We start from the raw sequence: 21,521 nt of genomic DNA, 5'->3' as shown, positions 1-21,521 counted from the left end.
TTATATATATATATATCTCCATTAATCTTTTAAATTAGAATTTATACTACTGTGATCTACCCTTAAGTAGCACTGATCAAACCAGCCATTGTGTGGGCCAGAGTCCTTATGCCTGCATTAACTTATATGAAACCAACAGATAAACCCAGCATATTAAATCAAACCCAAAAGAATTCAATGACAAGAACATTTATGTTGTGAAATTTAGTGTTTGCTCATATGCTTACACAATTAAGAAATAACATCTCAAAAGAACTGTAAGAAGAATGTGAAGAAATTACCCAAGCTACACATCTAAAATGAACTGGTTAGAGGGATTAGAGGGGTTGTTTAAGAGAAAGTACCTCTCTTATAAAAAAAACTAGATCTAGTCCCCAGACTTCACTTTGTGCGGGTCACAATTTCTTGTAACTCCAAATCCAGGGATTCAAATCCAATGTCCTGTTCTAGGATCTGTAGGCATCTGCATTATTATACTTATTACCCTCACATAGATAGACATATAGACAAATAATTACAATTAATAAAAATCAATATTTAAATGAAGTTTGTGTTGTGTTCTTTTAAAACAATAAGCCTTGATGTTTGGTCTGTATTCATACTGAACTCTTATTTTTGTAACATTTTTAGCACTCTCTTGATGTTCATTAATTACATGATCTTGGAATAAATTTTTCCAGTGGTTTAAAATTGGAAAGAATGAAAACTTGCCTAACCAATGGCCTTACAAGCTGGCCTGGACCCAACTGCTCAGACACTGAAGCCAATAGTGTGTCTTATATTTCCATTCATAAGCAATGTCCTGTCCCCGTTCTCACCTTGGATTCATACAAAGCTATTTATGGCATATGGTATATATGTATATATGTATGTATGTATATACATATATACGTATACACATATGTAAACTTCTCTGCTAATGAACATTCATCTTTTGCATTCTGGTGAAGGAGTGGTAAAGCACAGGTTCTCTCTAAATAAATTAAAGCAGATTTTGAGGTAGTACTATTTCTTTTCTCTCTTTTCATTTCCTCCATGTAACAGTACTTTGGAAGATATTATACTGCAGATACTTCTTAGCATCATTTTAAAAGTCATTGTCTATTTTTAACTAAAATTACAATTGTAGTTTAAAGTTTCTATTTGCAGGTAGTTCTGTGACAAAGTGTATGTTATACCGGGCTTCTTAAAATTCTATTTAAAATTTCAAGCCTTCTTTTGTGTAAATACTTAAATTTGCACTGGCATCAATTCTGTTTTTAATATTTCATAAAGGCATCAATTTTATGTTATCCATATGTACATATTTGTGCTGTCTTCCTCAACACAGGACCACATGTGTGTTCTAGTTCTTCTGCACAGGGAGATGAAACTTGGTGTCTGTTATCTTCCTTGATCACTATCTACCTTATACAATGAGGGATGATCTTTCACTTGAACACAGAAACTGCTTGCTTAGGGGATCCCAAATTTCTTTCACCCTGTGATTGTGGTTAGGCCTTCACATGTGTTAGGTAATTGTCATTTCTTGGCATTCAAACACAGGTTTTCTTACATGAATGGGAAATGCTTACACTATGAGCCATCTTCCCACCTTTGTATTTTATGTTATTAAAAATTAAATTTTCCTGTGCTACATGGTGAGAAAACTTCAAGGGTTTTTGAATGTTTCAAAATTTTATAATGTAAGATACTATTATTAATTTCACTTCCTTAATAATTAAAGGGATAAAGAAATAATTAAAGGGATTAAAGAAAGAAGAAAGTAGGAAACAATGAGGGAGGTACAATTAATACTCAATGTCCTCTTCTATGTTTGATGAGTGTATATTAAGAGGAAACTAGGAATCATCTTCTGAAATTACTGCTTCATGTGACCTGCGTGTCCCCTTGGTGCCATAAATGCTAGTTTGTCATCAACACAATAGTAGGGATTCAGATAACTTCTGGAGATTGGATAATGAATACAAGTGCTCAGAAGAAGTTTGAAGTAGCAGATTGTACTTATATTTGGTTTCAGACCCCAGGACAAGATTCTGAGGTGCATATTTTACAAACCAAAGCAGACTTGGACTCTAGATTCTCCCAGAATCCCTCAGTCTTTACCTGCCATACATTGGCCCGAACCCTAAACTTTCCAGCCTAGGGGGTGTACTGCCCTACCCCCAGGCTCTTCCTTATATACTTCAGACATTTTACTTTCTCTCTCTCAGTCTCTGTTTCCTCTGTCTCTGTCTCTGTCACTCTCTCTCTCTCCCTCTCTATCTATCTCTTTCTCTCTCTCTACCTCCTCCTCCTCCTCCTCCTCCTCCTCCTCCTCCTCCTCCTTCTCGTTCTTCTCCACACCCACCCATTCACTTTTTCTTTCTCTTCTCTTGCCTTCCTCTTGCCTTTGGTGACTCCCTTGGCCTAAACTATTAGACCCAGTGAATTTGCCTGACCAAGAGCAGCTTGCCAATACCTCTGCTTTAATATAATCTAATCTTTCTTGAATTGGTTCATTTCACCGGGGGCAGAAAAATAACCTTTTACATATAATTTTGAGAAGAGTTTTTAGACCAGGATAGCAAGTGACCAGCAGCAAGTCCCCTCCACAGAGGACTATGTCTACAGGCTTTTTTGTTTTGTTTTGAAGGATGTATTTATTTGTTTTATTTACTTGTTTTTTTAAATTTATGAATAATTGTTTCTCTTGACCTCTGCTTCTGGGAATAGAAGCATTAGGGTCATAGTCTGATGTCTAATTCTCCTACCAGAAAACTGTTTTTGATGTTTTCATATGAGTTGCAGTTGATTTATTGATCCTGAGAGAAGTTTGGTAGAGAGCTTGCCTTGAATGTACAAGCCTCTGCATTCCATTCCAAAAATTACCCAAAGTTGATTTCATTTCATCACTAAGAGACAGTCAATTCTATTACTAATAGATGCTAAATTGGTTCTATTTTAAAATATTATGACCCCATTCAAGCCTCTGTACCAGAAAACAATGATGTTACACGGCTTCTAGCAGCTTAAAGTTGTGTGGCTAAAACAATTATATGTGTTTTAAATGTTTTCCACAGCAATGCCCTAAGGCCTATAGCCCATCATCTTAGATTTCCTTTTGTTGCTGTGAGAAAATACACTGACCAAATACAATTTAAGATAAAAGTGCTTATTTTAGTTTACAGTATAGTATGTAAGTGACAGGAGCAGTACCCTGAAGTAGCTGATCACATTCATAGTACTGACCAGAAAGTACTCAATGCATGCATACTTAGCGCTTATCTTCTTTATTTTCACACTGTCCAGAGTCCATAACCCAAGAATGGTGTTGCTTACTTACAGGCTGGTTCTTTTTTTTTTTTTTTTAACAAAAATCAAACCATCCTTTATTATAAAATTCCTACTAAGGCTAGGAATACATGAAAGATAATTCAACATATTAAATACATGTATTTGACATCATGCTAAATTAATAAAAATAATTCAAACAATCTCACTAAAATCAGGAACACTACGTGGCTGTTTCTGAATTCTGTGTCTGTATTCTGATTTTATATAGGCTTCACCATCTAAGCAAGAGTAATAAGATAAGAAAAAGAATAAGAGTCTATAGACTGGAAAAGAAGTCATCCATCCATCTTTGAAAATGGCATAATTATGTTACAGGCTGGTTCTTCTAATGCCAATTAAGGCAATAAAGGCAAGTTCTAATAATTGTGGCCACAATATCATTTACTTTAGCTAATCCTTAGATCACTATCCTAGGTGGTTCTTATTATGCCTTTGACAGTTCAAACTATCTACCATCCTCACAAATCCTTAGCCAAAGGAGAAATGAAAAAGGGTGTGTTAACACAATCAACTTTACCAAGCAGGCTGACTCCTCCGAATTCATTTCCTTCTAGGAAGCAGCTGTCAATATTGAGTTTTCACATAATTTAAAAATTCTGGTCTTGAGAAATGACTCAGATGTAAACCTCATTTGCTACTCTTTCAGAGGGCAGCTTACAACTGCCTGGAAATCCAGCTGGAGGGAATCCAATGCCCTCTCCCTTCTGGATGTCACATACCTATTTAGACAAAGAAATATAAATGCATATTTTGAGGTAGAATTAATTAGCCTGGGGCTCTTCTTTGTGGATGCACGGCTGCCAAGCTTGGGAGCCACTCTTTCTTAGACCAGAATCATTGTTCTTGCCTTGTTTGTCTAAGATATTAGCAAGTTGAACGTATCAGCTAAGTAATGATCTTTCCATCAATTTATTTTCCTCATTCTTCCCTGATGTATTCTAAGACTTCTTCAATTGATATTTTTTACCACTGTGCTTCAAAGTTTCTACCATGTTAACAAATTCTATTGTATAATTGCCTTCACACATAATGTCTCATAATTTTGGAGTGTACAAAATTAGAAATAGTAACTTTTTATCATTGATGACCCACCTTTCAATGCATTGCCTAACAGTCAACTAGTTGCTAATGTATGCCTTACTAATGAAGGATCAATGAGTCAATATACTAATGATTCATTTTCTTGAAAAACTTATTGCTAACAATTTCTATGTTCCTTCTGGGAAAAAGTAAACCAACAAAATGATGCAATTATAATTTAATAAAATATATTCTTAATGTGTAGAAGTGATAAGAGTATACTAAGACACAAATGGATTCTGCTCAATAGCATACAATTCCTTGATAATGTATTTTTTAGTCATCTAAGCCTTAAAGTAAATATTATAATAAAGTTAATATTGAAGCAGATATCTGTAGCTATACTGATTTCACTGAATATTTCATTTGTATTTATTCAAGCAAACTAAATTCTTGAGGGGATAAAATGACGTTAATCTGGAAAAAAGTCTTTCCTGTGCTCACCTGACAAAGTTAAAATATAAAGGTGTAAGTATCAGAGACTACTTGCTTTGCTCTAAAACTAACAGCAAGAGTCTCCATATTGCACAGAGGAGGAGAGAAAGCCTAAAATTAATTCCATATAAACAGAGAAGAATTTTGTTTTTAGTTTACAAAGGAGGAGAATAGACATATAGTCTGGTCTGAATTATCCTATAAATCCCAGTCTATTTCTTAGGCTGCTGATTTGACCCTTCTTTAAATACAGCTTGATTAACATTTGTTGAAATTTGGTTACTGTTCTCTATGCCTCTCCATGAGTGAGCCCTATTCTTGTCTTCTAATTTATTGTATTGAATTCCATTCCAGATCACCTCTTTCAATTTGTACTGGTATATCTGGATCCTATAGAACAGGTACCATCCAACTCTAAAACTGCAACTCTTAATTTTCTGCACCCTGGACCAATACTAATTGTACAAATCATTGTTTGGATGAGAAAAACACTGCTCTCAAGGAGTGAAGTTCTTTTAAGGAATACATCTTTTATAGAATTTCTTTATGAAATTTCTTTTAATGAGTACTTTTCATTGATCAAATTTTCTCCTGATGTTCATAGCACTGATATGGAAGTGTCCATAGGCAATTTTTCTTTCTATTGCTCCTAAAATGTTATTATGAGCATGCAACGCTGTAAACAAGAGAAAGATTAAAGGTCAGAGATTATATCAATGTCCACAAATAGGTATATTTGTATATTAATATTTGTCAAAATAATGACATCTAAAATAACTGCCTTTTGCAAGAGAAGTATGAAATTGCCACCATTTACAAAATGATTTTTCATATTTATGTCTTCCATTAGTATAAAGGTATACATCATATATATATATATACATATATATATATGTATATATATATATACATATACATGTATATATATATATATATATATATATATATATATCCCTTTGTTTATATGTCTGTTGAAATGTGTACATGTAATTTTATGTTTATTTTCCTATTTGATTACAACTGTTGACATGTAGATGCATTTTGTACCACTTATCTTAAAGAACTAATTCTGATAAATGAGACAAATAAACCAATAGGGTCAACTTAAACTCTCATCAAAGTCAATAGCATGGTGTGCATGTTCATATGTATATGTTTGTGTGTTCCTGTTGGATACGTACATGTGATGAATGCATATGTGTCTGTATATAGAAGTGGAGTTTAGAGGATAACCTGGGGTGAGGTTCCTCAGAAACCTTCTAATTTCAGTTTGAAACAATGCCTTTCATCACTCTGAAGTGTTGCTACTAACAAGCCAGGAAATTTCTCAGGACCTATTTATCATCACTTCTCATCTCACTATCTCTATACACATGTCACTATGTCAGGCATTTATGTTTGCTGTTAGGATCAAACTGAGGTCCTTTTAATTGATATTCAATCATGTTCTTCTTATCTACCACTCTATTTTAGGATAAGCAAATCTGTGGTTTTAACCATACCATAGTCTGCTTAGTTGGTTTTAGAGAAAATTCTGAGTAGAGAATACAATTTAAATTCAGTTTCAGACTTAGCTGATATATAAACTAAGGTAGGGAATTGCCAGAATTCAGATTTTGCAGTTTATTGTGAATCAGATCATTCAGAGACTTCTGAAAACACAAATTTCTGTGCTAGGAATTTGAAATTCTAGCAAGGTTAAAATGAGTCATGACTGACAGTCTGAAGTCCATACAGAGAACTATTGACAATAATCTGAAATGCCATATCTGTGCATGTTTGAGCCCCATGTGCTTGTAGCTTTTACTAAGCTTATCTAAGATATGGCAGAAACAGAAGTATTATGAATCTTAAACTGAAAGTTTGACTTGTAGATAACTGTCCATCAAACAAGTTTCAAGTGAAGAACTAGACTTGGATAAAGCTACAATAATGGGGGAAGAGCACTGACTCTAATCCAGCTTGGAAATGTGCAGGAGTGAGTTGTGTTAAGCATGGTCCACATAGGAAGATGATATTCAGAGTTAATAAGAAGAATGTACGTTTCCTCAAAACATGATGCTAGGAACTCTGCCAAGAGAACTATGGAAGATTAATTCAAGGAGATAACAAGAGCAAATTATTCTGATATTTGAAAGAATTATTTGTGTATGAAAGATGCTGTAAGAAAATGCAGATTCCGGGTGACTATTCTGAGTTATTTTAGAAAGAAGTTGTGCCTTGTGAGAAATTAAACTTCAAAGAGGTTTTAATCACCTCTTGCCTTTGGAATTTCCCAAGATTTCAATCTTGTCAGTCTCGTTCTCCAGTGAAACTCTCTATTCTTGAAGTCTAAAGCTATGTAACAACAGACACCTGCTGAGACTGGGGTCATCAACTTCCCAGACAGGGGATCTCAAGCCTACAGTCCCACTTGAACATCTTCAAGTACTTCATAGTCTCCAGTGAAATGGAATACTTTTCTATAGTACTGTAATTTCTCCAGAATCATCCTCTCAACTTTAAATAATGTCTCGTCTATTCCCCTGTAGACAATCATAATTAAATTCACTGGTTCACCAAAGTCAAGAGACAGGAAACAGGAGAGGGAATAACTGTAATAAAATAAGGTTATTGAGACTGGGAGGGGATCAACAGAGGGTAATTTAGGTTACTATGTTAAAATATATACTCACATGAAAACTTCAGAGTAAAACCCATTATTAGGTGTGACGTGATCTCTAATCAGTAAATGTTTTGCCTCTAAATCTGAGAGCTTACCTCAGTCCTCTTGACTGACATTTCAGAAGGAGAAAGCCACCACATAAAATTCAGTATTCATGGAGTGACTCATGGCTTCAATTGCATTTGTAGTAGACAATGGCCTTGTTGAGCATCAATTGGAGCTGTGAAGACTTGATTCCCCTTTGTAGGAGAAGGCCAGAGTAGGGAGGCAGGAGTGGTTGGGTGGGGGAACACTCGCATAGAAGCAGGGGGAGGGGGAATAGGATGGGGGATTCAGGGGCCAGGGGGGTTGAAACCAGGAAAGGGGATAACATTTGAAATGTAAATAAAGAAAATATATAATAAAAAAAGTATTAGGAAGAAAAAAAGGAAGATACTTAGCATCTCAATCTGACCTCTCAATTAAATATGGTTGCATGTATACAACATATATACATGACCACACACACACATAAGAAAAAAAAGTTGTCTTCTCAGAGCTGCATGTGTGCCTCTCACAATAATATAAACACATGTAAAACAGATGGCAAACATTATGTGTATAATATATTAAGATAATTTCATGAGCTTCATGTGGACTTTGAGTCGAATCTTGGGTATTACGAGGTTCTCGGCTAGTATCCAATTATCAGTGAGTGAATACCATGGGTGTTCTTTTGTGATTGAGTTACCTCACTCAGAATAATATTTTCCAGTTCCATCCATTTACCTAAGAATTTCTCGAATTCACTGTTTTTAATAGCTGAGTAATACTCCATTGTGTAAATGTACATTTTTGTATCTATTTCTCTGTTGAAGGACATCTGATTTTTTTCCAGCTTCTGGCTATTATAAATAAGACTGTGTATGAACATAGTGGAACATATGTCCTTGTTATATATTGGAGTATCTTCTGGCTATATGCCCAAGAGTGGTATAGCTGGGTTCTCAGGTAATGCTGTGTCCAGCTTTATGAGGAATCATCAGACTGATTTCCAGAGTGGTTACACCATCTTGCAATCTCACCAACAATGGACGAGTATTCCTATTTCTCCACATCCTGGACAGCATCTACTATTACCTGAGTTTTTGATCTTAGCCATTCTGACTGGTGTGAGGTAGAATCTCAGGGTTGTTTTGATTTGCATTTTCCTGATCACTAAGGATATTGAACATTTCTTTAGCTGCTTCTTGGCCACTCAAGTTTCCTTAGTTGAGAATTCATTGTTTAGCTCTGTTCCCCATTTTTTTTTAAATTTCTGTTTTTTCTTTTTTTTATTGGATGTTTTATTTACATTTCATATGTTGTCCCCTTACCCCATCCCCCACCCACGCAGGAACCCCCAATCCCCTCACCCCTCCTCCTTCTTCTCTGTGGATGTAACTTCTATCTACCCTCCCACTCCCACCTCCCCACCCTCAAAATTCCCACCCCCTGGGGCGTGTTCCCCATTTTTTAATAGGGTTATTTGGTTGTCTTGAGTCTAACTTCTTAAGTTCTTTTTATATATTGGATATTAACCCTCTATCGGATGTGGGATTAATAAAGATCTTTTCCAAATCCGTTGTTTGCCATTTTGTCCTATTGACAGTGTTTTTTGCCTTACAGAACCTTTTCAATTTTATGAGGGCCCATTTGTCAATTCTTGACCTTAGAGCATAAGCCATTGGTGTTCTGTTCAGGAACTTTTCCTCTTTGCCCAAGTATTCAAGGTTCTTTTTCACCTTCTCTTTGATTAATTTCAGTGTATCTGGTTTTATGTGAAGGTCTTTTGTCCATTTGGACTTGAACTTTTACAAGGAGATAAGAATGGATGGATTTACATTCTTCCACATGTTGTTTTCCAATTGAACCAGCACCATTGGTTGAAAATGCTAAACTTTTTCCACTGGACAGTTTTAGCTCCTTTGTCAAAGATCAAGTGATCATAGGTGTGTAGGTTCATTTCTGGGTCTTCAGTTCTATTCCATTGATCATCCTGCCTTTCTCTTTACCAATACCATGCAGTTTTTATCACTATTGCTCTGTAGTACAGCTTGAGGTCAGGGATGGTGATTCCTCCAGAAGTTCTTTTATTGTTGAGAATAATTTTTGCTATCCTGGGTTTTTTGTTATTCCAAATGAATTTGAAAATTTCTCTTTCGAACTCTGAAGAATTGAGTTGGGATTTTAATGGGGATTGCATTGAATCTGTAGATTGCTTTTGGCAAGATGGAAATTTTTACTGTATTAATCCTGCCAATCCAAGAGCATGGGAGATCTTTTCATCTTCTGAGATCTTCTTTGATTTCTTTCTTCAGAGACTTGAAGTTTCTTGTCATACAGATCTTCCACTTGCTTGGTTAGATTCACACCAAGATTCAACTCACAGACCACATGAAGCTCATGAAGAAGGAAGACCAAGTTTGGATGCTTCAGTCCTTCTAGGAAGAAGTAACAAAATACTCAAGGGAGCAAATATGGAGACGAAGTGTGTTACAGAAATTGAAGGATGGGCTGTCTGGAGACCATTCCACATGGGTATCTATCCCATGTGCAGTCATCAAAGGTAGACTCTGATGTGGATGTCAGGAAGTGCATGCTGACAGGAGACTGTCTCCTTAGAGGTCTGCCAGAATCTTAAATATTCAGAGATGGATTGACATATTCAGTGGTGGATGATCACAGCTAACCATTGACCTGATCAAGGGGTTACCAATGGAGGTGTTAGGGAGATGGAGCTGAAGGAGCTGAAACTGTTTGCAGACCCGTGAGGAGAGCAACAATACCAAGCAACCAGAGCTCCCAGAGTCTAAACCACCAGCCTGGGAGCACATAGGGAGGGACCCATGTCTCCAGCTGTATATGACGAGGAGGATGTATAAGGGGAGGATGGCCTTGTTGGGCATAGGTTGTAGACAAGATTCTTGGTCCCATGAAGGCTAGATGCTGAGTGTGGGGGAATTCAAGGGTGAGGAGGTAGGAGTGGGGGGTAGTTGAGGGCACATCCTCAGGAAAGCCGGAGGAGGGTGGATAGGGTAGGGGATTCCTAGGTGTGGGGGAATGGGATAAGGGGAATAACATCTGAAATGTAAATAAAATGTTCAATAAAAAAGGAAAAGTATAAAACAAAAAAGATAATTTAAAAAATCAAATTTTAATGTAATATAATTTATTAAATATAAGAATGAGCAAATATATTATGATACAAAAATAGTTTAAATAGTTTCATATGAAGTACCTTAGTTTTACTTACTTACTGTCTATCCCAAGTTACTGTCTCACCCAAGTGTGTATACTCTGAAATTCCTGGTTTGGAGAAACTACTCTAGCTAGATGCATATCGTGAAAATGCCTGCTCTCTTTCTTGCTGAGGATGGAGCTAAGTGTAGTTTGATGACAGATACTTTGGAGTTAAGCTTTCTCCATCTCTGTTGTCATGAGAAAATTGTTACATCCTTCAGTAGAGTCATAAAGAGAAAATCAAAAAGACATTCACATTTTACTAGTCAATTCAAAGAACCCTCCTAGGGAAATTTTGATAATGAAAGACTGTCATACACCTCATTCATTTCAAAATCAAATTAAAGACCTCAGGAGAAAATTACCCTGAAGAATTAACAATATTCATTTACATATATACATAAAACAATAACACTTGGAATAGAGGCAATGCTTTTTAACTGAGTGGCATGTGAGGGAAAAGGGTTGAAAAAATGAACTAACATGGGCATCTAAGTGTACATTTCACAATTCTCTAATTTACATATTTTAAGATTATAATTTCTCATTAAAAAGTTGATATGTGTATATTGGGGGTAGAGTAAAATGTTCAGTTGTGTTCTTCAATTTTTCTACACCTTTTTTTTTAAGACAGGTTCTCTAACTGACTTGAATTCACCAACCTATTGAACCTGGGGGAATCTGCCTGCTTCTGTCTCAGTATGGGATTCATACCAGCATTTACACATGTGCTGTAGATCAAGCTTAGGTCCTTGTGGTTGCATAGCAAGTAACCTAACAACTCAGCTACCTTACCCAGCCCAAACATTTCATTCATGTATTATTTACTGTGTCTTTACACAATTATTGTATTTCCAGTAATGGCTAAAAGCAGATTTATAAACAGGTACTTTCATGTTTTTTTTTTTTTTTTTTTGTTATCAGTGTTATTTGAGTGAGTCCCACAATTTGATGAAGATTGGCAAAACATACAGGGCAAGCATTCAGCTTACAAGAAATCAATGTTTTTTGTTTATTTCATTCAAAAATTTGTGAAGCATTCTAATTGCTTAAAGGTTCTATGCATACAAACCCACCATACTTGTTGATATCTTGGTGATGTTTCTGGATTTCAAACATCCCAAACAACTGCTGGTGGTGCTCTTGAGTCTCACGCTACAAATCAAGGGTGGAAAATTGGTTTAAATTCAAATGCAATCTTTTTTTTAATGAACATTCCCATTCTAAAGTATTAATGATCATAGAGAGAAATGAAGGGATGTGCCTTTGAGATGTCCATATATAACCCAGGTTAAAAAAGCAAAATATGCTGTGTTTGGCAGAAACCCAAAGAAATTTGTAGCATTTACATTTATTCTACAAATGTAGAATTTTTACTTATCGTATAGAAATAGAACAAATTATATCTTTTGAAATTATAAATTTCTTCCTGTCTTTTTAGTATACTTTGTAAAAAATGCCTCGTGTGTGTGGAAATTTCCATTTGTTATAGAGTCTTGTCTTCTGAGATGGCTAAGCCTCATTAGTCTTCAGTGGAGTACCTGTGACTACTCACACAATGTGAATGTTAGGCCTGTTACAGAATTAGATATTTACAACCAGACCATGTGCCTCTGAGCCAGGTGTGTGTCATACTGCCCCAGGTGTATGTGTTCTCAAGGTCTCAGGGGATGCTATAATATATGCAGGGTGAAGAAACAAGATAAGGGCATATTCTGTCTGTTCAGCAATGGGGGAGGTATCAGAAGTAATTGGGTGGTACTTTTCTGTAGTCTGGCTGTTTTGAGGTCACCTACATATCTGAAATAAACTTCCCTTCACACTTCAATAGTAAGTGCAAAACTAATTGTTTTTCAAGGTGATGTACTGGTGAAATATTTATTTTGTCCAGCTGTTGCTGTCCTATGGAAGAGAGTAGACATTTGATTATATCTCTACAGGACAAGTTTCTAAGATAGACATTTTTAATTATCTTCAGTTACTACCTTACTCTGTTCTTTAACATGAACTGTAGGAGTGAGCTGTGAATTAGATTTATTAAAACATTAGCATTCCTTGCTACTGATATTACCTTACAACAAAATAATTTCTCCTTTTAAGATATTATTCAGTTATATCAATTTTTTCTTTTTTTACATCTCAAATGATTTATTTATTTAATGGTATGTGTAGTTGAGTTTATCTGCATGAGTTCTGCAGTCTCATGTACACTCAAGAGCATGTGGACGCTAAAAGTTGAGATTGTTCTTTTGGAACTGGAGACACAAGTAGATGATAAACAGAAGATGATCCTGTGCAGCAAACCTAGGTCCATGGCAGAACAGCAAATGTGCTTGCCTATAAGCCATCCCTTACATCCCCAGAAATTAAGTATACTTGCTGGCTTAGATTTTTTAAATCTGTGTCATAGAACTCAGTTCTTTCTATTATGTAAGATTAAAACCAACTCCAAGTATTTATTCAGGGAGAATATTCATGTTTCTGATTATTGTGTAACTACAATGTTTAAAATAAATATTTATGTCATTTAAACAATTTTCAAAATTATAATTGGCATATTTTTCATAGTTGTTAAATTCTTGATGAAAGCCTAACTTAAAAACTTATTGAATATGCATGCAAACATGAAATGTGATGCCGGTGTGAGCAACTAAAGGATGAATCTATCAGAAAATAGTTTATTTCATCACTAAGAGAAACATGATAATTTAAATAATAATATTTTCAGAACACAAAACTTAGTCATTCATATCTTTTAGGAAGCAAGTTCCTTTACATGTTGAATAGAGCTCTATTGGGTATGTCTACCAAGATGTAAAATAGACATTCTATTATATCTAACGAATTCTCACTCACACAGGTACAATGAGATTGAACACAATTGGCATACTGGATTGAGTGAAAAATGTCTTATTTAAATTGCTTTAAAATTTTTACTTTTACAATGATTTTGAAAACTTCAAGTGTGTTTATGATGTGAATATCCTTCTCTATCCTTATTTACTTCCCTATGACTTCCCTCCATCTTCCTACTCCATCTCAATGGATATTGTTTCTTTAATGTATTGCCCAATTGTTACTTTGCATTGAAGATAAATATTTGTCCTTTTCTTAATTTTTATTTACTCTTTTATTTTACACTCCAGATTTTATCCCCCTCCCAATCCTCTCTCTGACTATTTCACATCCCATATCTCCCTGCTCCCTGTCCATCTACACCCCCTACCGTACCAAAGCTCTCCATTCCTTGGGTCCTCCTGTCTCATGAAGGTTATGTGCATTTTCTCTGACTCAACCCAGACTCGGAAGTCCTCTGCTGTATATGTATTGGCGGCCTCATATCAGCTGGTGTATGCTGCCTGCTTGGAGGTCCAGTGTCTGAGAGATCTCGGAGGTCCTGGTTAATTGAGATTGTTGGTCCTCTTTACAGGGTCACCCTCCTCCTCATTTTCTTCTAGCCTTTCCCTAATTCGACCTCAGAGGTCAGCATTGGTTGGATGTAAATATCTGTATCTGACTCTTTCAGCTGCTTGTTGTATCTTTTGTGGGGCAGCCACAACAGGTCCCTGTTGGTGAGCACTCCTTAGCCTAAGGAATAGTTTCAGAACTTGGAGCTTCCCTTGAGCTGGATCTCATTTTCAGCCTGTAGTGTACCCCCTTTTCCTCGGGCTCTTCTCCATTTTGGTTCATGCTTTTCTTTCAGACAGGAACACTTATGGGTCAGAGTTTTTGACTATGAGATGCTAACTCCTTCTCTCACTTGATGCCCTGTCTTTCTGCTGGAGGTGCCTTTACGAGTTTCTTCTCCTCACCGTAGGGCATTTCATCTAAGGTCCCTCTCTTTGAGTCCTGAGAGTCTATCACCTCCCAAGTCTCTAGTACATTCTTGACACCTGCTGCCCCCACCTACCTTCTGAGGATACCTTTTTCTATTCTCTCTGCTAGCCTTCAGGGCTTCATGCCTTGTTCCTCATCTAATACTCGATCATGTTCTCTTCTCCTTTGTGTCCCCTTTCCCACCCGCATCTCTCCTTCCTCCCCCATTCTGTGATTGCTTTCTTCTCCCTTGCAAGTGGGATTGAGGAATCCTCATTTGGGTCCATTGGACTGCTAAACTTTTTGAGTTCTGTGGACTGTATCTTGGGTATTTTGTACTTTTTTTGACTAACATTAACTTATTAGTGAGTACATGCTATGCATATACTTTTGAATCTGAGTTACCTCACTAAGGATATTTTCTAGTTGTAACCATTGCCTGAAAAACAAAGGATGTCCTCATTCTTAATAGCTGAGTAGTATTCCATTGTTTAAATGAACCACATTTTCTATATCTGTTCTTCTGTTGTATGACATCTGGGTTGTTTCTAGTTTCTGATTATCATGAACAAGGCCATTATAAACACAGTGACCCTGTAGCCTTGTGGGGCATCTATTGAGTATATTCCCAGCATGTCTGATTTACACACTTGTTTTTAAAATTTACCATCATCAATAGACTTTCCAGCCTAAAGTTTTTTATCTCCTAGCTGTCTCCAGTCACATATAACTTCTTGTCTTTTTGTAAAATAGGACAATCATTTATAAGTTATTTATATTACCACATAGTAACTCTTTGCCAGTGTCACCTCTGAGGTTTCCATGTTCTGCTATTACCTCTGATCATTACAGTTCTTTAACTCTCTTATGTCTTCTCCTGTTCTAAATATAAGAAAAATAACCTGATTATTAACTATGTTCACTATAATCTCTGTTCCTATTGATTATGCTTTGCTAACATTTTGCCAATTCTTGCTCCTTCCCAGCCACATCTGAATGATGCCACACAAGCCAAAATTAGCTTGCCTCAGAAATTACAATCTTAAGTATAGATTAAGGGTTTGTTTCTTAAAACTTAACTGCTTTATTCTCAAGAATTAATGCTGTGAACAACAATATTGTATCACAATACTAAGAGGTTGACTATGTGTGGATTGATAATGAAAAGTATATAGGCATATGCTCACCATATATTATTAAAATATCTTATAAAATTTTACAAAACTCTTTCAGCATACTACTCAATATTTTATATGTATGTTGAACCCTTAGTTTGCCAACATTCTAGAAGAGTTTTATATTTGTTACCTTAGCATTTCTTCCTTAGTGAATTCCTGCTCATATATGCTGAGCTCATTGTATTCAGTAACATTGGAAAGGGAGGGACCCAGATGTATGTAGCATGATATATACTTTCATGTTAGGAGAGGAGTTAGCAGATCCTAAGATTGAAAGAAAGAGGATGCATATGACCTAGTATGATTTTAAGATTTTTAAAATATGTTTGAAACTTATTTAGTGTGTGTGTGTGTGTATGTGTGTGTGTGTGTGTAGGTGTGTGTGTGCCTGTGTGCACATGAGTACCAGAGTGTACAGATGGAGGTGACGTAGGGCAATTTGGCTGACTTCTGTTTCTCTTTTCAGTGTGTGAGTTCTCATGATTAAAAGGTTTCAGGCTTGATGTTTGGAGCTGCTGATTGATCTCATCAATCTTAATGGTTAATTCTACTTGTCAAGTGGGCATACCTAGAATCACCTAGAGTCTTGGTGACAGATTGTCTAAATCAATGAGTCTCCGGTAACTTCTGTGGGGATTTGTCTTGATTATGTAGACTGATGTCACAAATTCAGCACGAATGTTGTTGAAATGATTTTCTGATTTGGGGTTCTGGACTCTGTAAGAGTATCAACAGCTAGCTGAGTACTAAGGATGCAAGTATTCATTCTCTTTGTTCATGACTGGATGTGATAACAGATTTTAACTAGGGATTGTGAGCTTATATAAGCCTTTTTCCCCTAATTTGCTTATTAGTATGTTTTCTCAAAGTGTAGTACTCCACTATGTAAATGTACCATATTTTCTGTATCCATTACTCTGTTGAAGGACATCTGGGTTCATTCCAAGTACTGGCTATTATTAATGAGGCTGCTATGAACATAGTAGAGCATGTGTCCTTGTTAAATGTTGGAGTATCTTTTAGGAATATACCAAGGAGTGGTGTAGCTGGATCTTCAGATAACATTATTTCCAATTTTCTTAAGAACCACCAGACTGATTTCCACAGTGGTTTTACCAGTTTACAATCCCAACAACAATGGAGGAGTGTTCTTCATTCTCCAAATCCTTGACAGCATCTGCTATCACCTGAGTATTTGATCTTAACCATTCTGACTGGTATGAGGTGTATTCTCTGGGTTGTTTTGATTTGCATTTCCCTGATGACTAAGGATGGTGAACATTTCTTTAGATGTTTTTCGACCATTCAAATTTCCTCAGTTGAGAATTATTTTTTTAGCTCTGTTCCTTATTTTTAACAGGGTTATTTGATTATCCGCTGTCTAATTTCTTGGGTTCTTTGTATATATTACATATTAGCCTTCTACGGGATGTAACATTGGTAATGACTTTTTTCCAATCTGTTGGTTACCGTTTTGTCCTATTGACAATGTCCTTTGCCTTACAGGAGCTTTGAAATTTTATGAGGACCCATTTGACAATTCTTGATCTTAGAGCATAAGCCACTAGTGTTCTATTCAGGAACTTTTCCCCTATGCCCATGTATTCGAAGCACTTCCTGATTTTCTTTTCCATTAGTTTCAGTGCATCTGATTTTATGTGGATGTTTTTGATCCTACTTGGACTTGAGCTTTGTACAAGGAGATAAATTTGGATGGATTTGCAGTCTTCTTCATGCTGACCTCCAGTTGAACAAGCACCATTTGTCGAAAATGCTGTCCTTTTCTCACTGGTCAGTTTTAGCTCTTTTATCAAAGATCAAGTGACCATAGGTGTCTAGTTTCATTTCTGGACCTTCAATTCTATTCCATTAATCTTCCTGCCTGTCTCTGTACCAATACCATGCAATTTTTATCACTATTTCTCTGTAGTACAGCTTGAGGTCAGGGATGGTGATTCCTGAAGAAGATCTTTTATTGTTGATAATCATTTTTGCTATCCTGAGATTTTTGTTATTCCAAATTAATTTGCAAATTGCTCTTTGTAACTATGTGAAGAATTGAGTTGAAATTTTAATGGGGATTGCATTCAATCTATAGATTGATTTCAGCAGGATGGCCATTTTTACTCTATTAATTCTGCCAATCAGCATGCCAAAGAACATGGTAGATCTTTCCATCTTCTGAGATCTTCTTTGATTTATTTCTTCAGAGACTTGAAGTTCTTCTCAGACAGATCTTTCACTTCCTTGCTTAGGTTCACACCAAGGTATTTTATATTATGTGTGACTATTGTGAGGGCTGTCATTTCCCTAATTTCTATTTTCAGCCTGTTTATCATTTGAGTAGAGGAAGGCTACTGATTGTTTGAGTTAATTTTATATCCAGCCACTTTGCTAAAGTTGTTTTCCTGGTTTAAGAGGTCTCTGGAGAAAGTTTTGAGGTAATTTAAGTATACTATCATATCATCTGCAAATAGTGATATTTTTACTTCTACCTTTCCAATTTTTATCATTTTGGCCTCCTTTTGATGTCTAATTGCTCTGGCTAGTACTTTGAGTACTATATTGAATAGGTAAGGAGAGAGTGGGTACCCTTGTCTAGTCCCTGATTTTAATGGGATTGTTTCATGTTTCCCTCCATTTAATTTGATGTTGAATACTGGCTTGCAGTATATTGTTTTTACTTTGTTTAGGTATGTGTCTTGAATTCCTGATCTTTCCAAGCCTTTTAACATGAAGAGATGCTGACTTTTGTCAAATGCTTTCTCAGCATCTAGTGAGATGATCATGCTTTTATTTTATTTTTTTGAGTTTGTTTATATAGAGGATTATGTTGATGGATTTCCAAATATTGAACCATCTCTGCATTCCTGGGATAAAGCCTACTTGTTCATGATCAATGATTGTTTTCATTTGTTTTTGGGTTTTTTTAGTGAGAATTTTATTGAGTATTTTTCATCAATATTTATAAGGGAAATTGATCTGAACTTCTCTTTGTTTGTTAGGTCTTTGTATGGTTTAGGTATCAGCATAATTGTGGCTTCCATAGAACAATTGGGAAGTGGTCTTTCTGTTTCTATTTTGTGGAATAGTTTGAAGAGAATTGTTATTAGGTCTTCTTTGAAGGTCTGATAGAATTCTGCACTAAAACCATCTGATCCTGGGCTTTTTTTTTTTTTTTGTTGGGGAGACTTTTAATGATGGCTGCTAATTCTTTAGGGGTTATAGGGCTCTTTAGATAGTTTATCTTATCCTGATTTAACTTTTGTGCTTGGTATATGTCTAGAAAATTGTCCATTTCATTCAGATTTTCCAGTTTTTTGAGTATAGGCTTTTGTAGTAGGATATGTTGATTTCCTCAGTTTCTGTAGTTACATCTCCCTTTTCCATTCTGATTTTATTAATTTGGATACTGTCTCTGTGCCCTCTGGTTAGTCTGGCTAAGTGTTTATCTATCTTGTTGATTTTCTCAAAGAACCAGCTCTTGGCTTTGTTGATTTTTTGTATAGTTCGCTTTCTTTCTACTTGGTTGGTTTCAGCCCTGAGTTTGATTATTTCCTGCTGTTTACTCCGCTTTGGTATATTTGCTTCTTTTTGTTTTAGAGCTTTCAAGTGTGTTGTCAAGCTGCGAGTGTATGCGCTATCCAGTTTCTTTTTGTAGGGACTAAGATTTATGAATTTTCTTCTTAGCACTGCTTTTCTAGTGTCCAACAAATTTTGCTATGATGTGCATTTATTTTTATTAAATCTAAAAAGTCTTTAATTTCTTTATTTCTTACTTGACAAATATATCATTGAGTAGAGTGTTAATCAGCTTCCATGTGTATATGGGATTTCTAGTTAGTTTATTTATTTATTTATTTATTTATTTATTTATTTATTTATTTATTTAAAGACCAGCCTTAGTTTGAGGTGAACTGATAGGATGCATGGGATTATTGCAATTATCTTAAATCTGTTGAGGCCTGTTTTGTGACCAGTTATATGGTCATTTTGGAGAATGTACCATGTGGTTCTGAGAAGAAAATATACTCTTTTGTTTTAGGATGACATGTTCTATAGTTATCTGTTAAATCCATTTGGTTCATAACTTCTGTTAATTTCAAAGTGTCTCAGTTAATTTCTGTTCCCATGATCTGTCCATTGCTGAAAGTGGGGTGTTGAAATCCCCCACTATTATTGTGTGAGGTGCGTGTGTGCTTTTAGCTTTAGTAAAATTTCTTTTATGAATGTGGCTGCCCTTGCATTTGGAGCATAGACGTTCATAATTGAGAGTTCATCTTGGTATATTTTTCCTTTGAAAAGTATGAAGTGTCCTTCCTTATCTTTTTTGATAACTTTTGTGTGAAAGCTAATTTTATTCATTTGTTTCTTGGTATCATTTGCTTGGAAAAATTTTTTCAAGCCATTTACGCTGAGGTAGTGTCTGTCTTTGTCACTGAGGTGTGTTTCCTGTATGCAGCAAAATTCTGGGTCCTTTTTAGGTATCCAGTCTGTTAGTTTATATCTTTCTATTGGGTAATTGAGTCCACTGATGTTAATTGATATTAAGGAAATGTAATTGTCGCTTCTCCTTATTTTTGCTGTTATAGGTGTATTTAATGTTTGTGTGGCTATTTTTTGGGGGGGTTGTTGGAAGACAATTATTTTCTTGCTTTTTCTAGTGTGTAGTTTTCCTCCTAGTGTTGGAATTTTCCCTCTATTATCCTTTGTAGAGCTGGATTTGTGGAAAGGTATTTTGTATAATTGTTTTTGTCATGGAATATCTTGTTTTGTACATCTATGGTCATTGAAAGTATTGCTGGGCATTGTAGCCTGGGCTGGCATTTGTGTTCTCTTAAGATATGTATGATATCTGTCCAGGATGTTCTGGCTTTTTAGTTCTCTGGTGAGAAGACTGTTCTAATTCTGATAGGTTTCTTTTTATAAGTTACTTAACCTTTTTCTCTTATCGCTTTTAATATTTCTTTGTTTTTTTCATTTGGTGTTTTGATTATTATATGACAGGAGGAATTTCTTTTCTGGTCTAGTTTATTTGGAGTTCTGTAGACTTCTTGTATGTTCATGGGCATCTCTTACTTTAGATTAGGGAAGTTTTCTTCTATAATTTTGTAGAAGATATTTACTGGCCCTTTAGTTTGGGAATTGTTGCTCTCTTCTATTCCAATTTTCCTTAGGTTTGGTCTCCTCATTGTGTCCTGGATTTCCTGGATGTTTTGGGTTAGGATTTTTTTGTGTTTTTCCTTGATAGTTGTCTCAATGTTTTCTATAATAGCTTCTATACCTGCGATTCTCTCTTCTGTCTCTGTATTCTGTTGGTGATGCTTGCATCTGTGACTCCTGATTACTTTCCTAGGTTTTCTATTTCCAGGATAGTTTCCTTTTGTGATTTCTTTATTGTTTACTTTCGTTTTTATATCCTGGATGGTTTTGTAAATTCCTTCACCTGTTTGGTTGTGTTTTCTTGTAATTCTTTAATGGATTTTTTTTCTTTTTAAAGTCTTCTACATGTTTACCTGTGTACTCCAGTATTTCTTTAAGACATTTAGTTATGCACTTCTTTAAGTCTTCTATCATAATCATGAGAAGTGATTTTAAATTGGAGTCTTGCTTTTCCAGTGCGTTTGGATATACAGGTCTTGCTACAATGGGGCAACTGGTTCTGATAATGCCAAATAACCTTGGTCTGTTGCTTATGTTCTTGCACTTGCCTTTTGCCATCTGGTTATTTCTAGTGGTACCTGCACTCA

This window comes from Grammomys surdaster, unplaced genomic scaffold, assembly GCF_004785775.1.
Source record: "Grammomys surdaster isolate TR1022 unplaced genomic scaffold, NIH_TR_1.0 125973, whole genome shotgun sequence".
Taxonomy (NCBI): Eukaryota; Metazoa; Chordata; class Mammalia; order Rodentia; family Muridae; genus Grammomys; species Grammomys surdaster.
The sequence above is the reverse complement of the archived record's forward strand: the minus strand, read 5'-3'. Positions refer to the sequence as shown.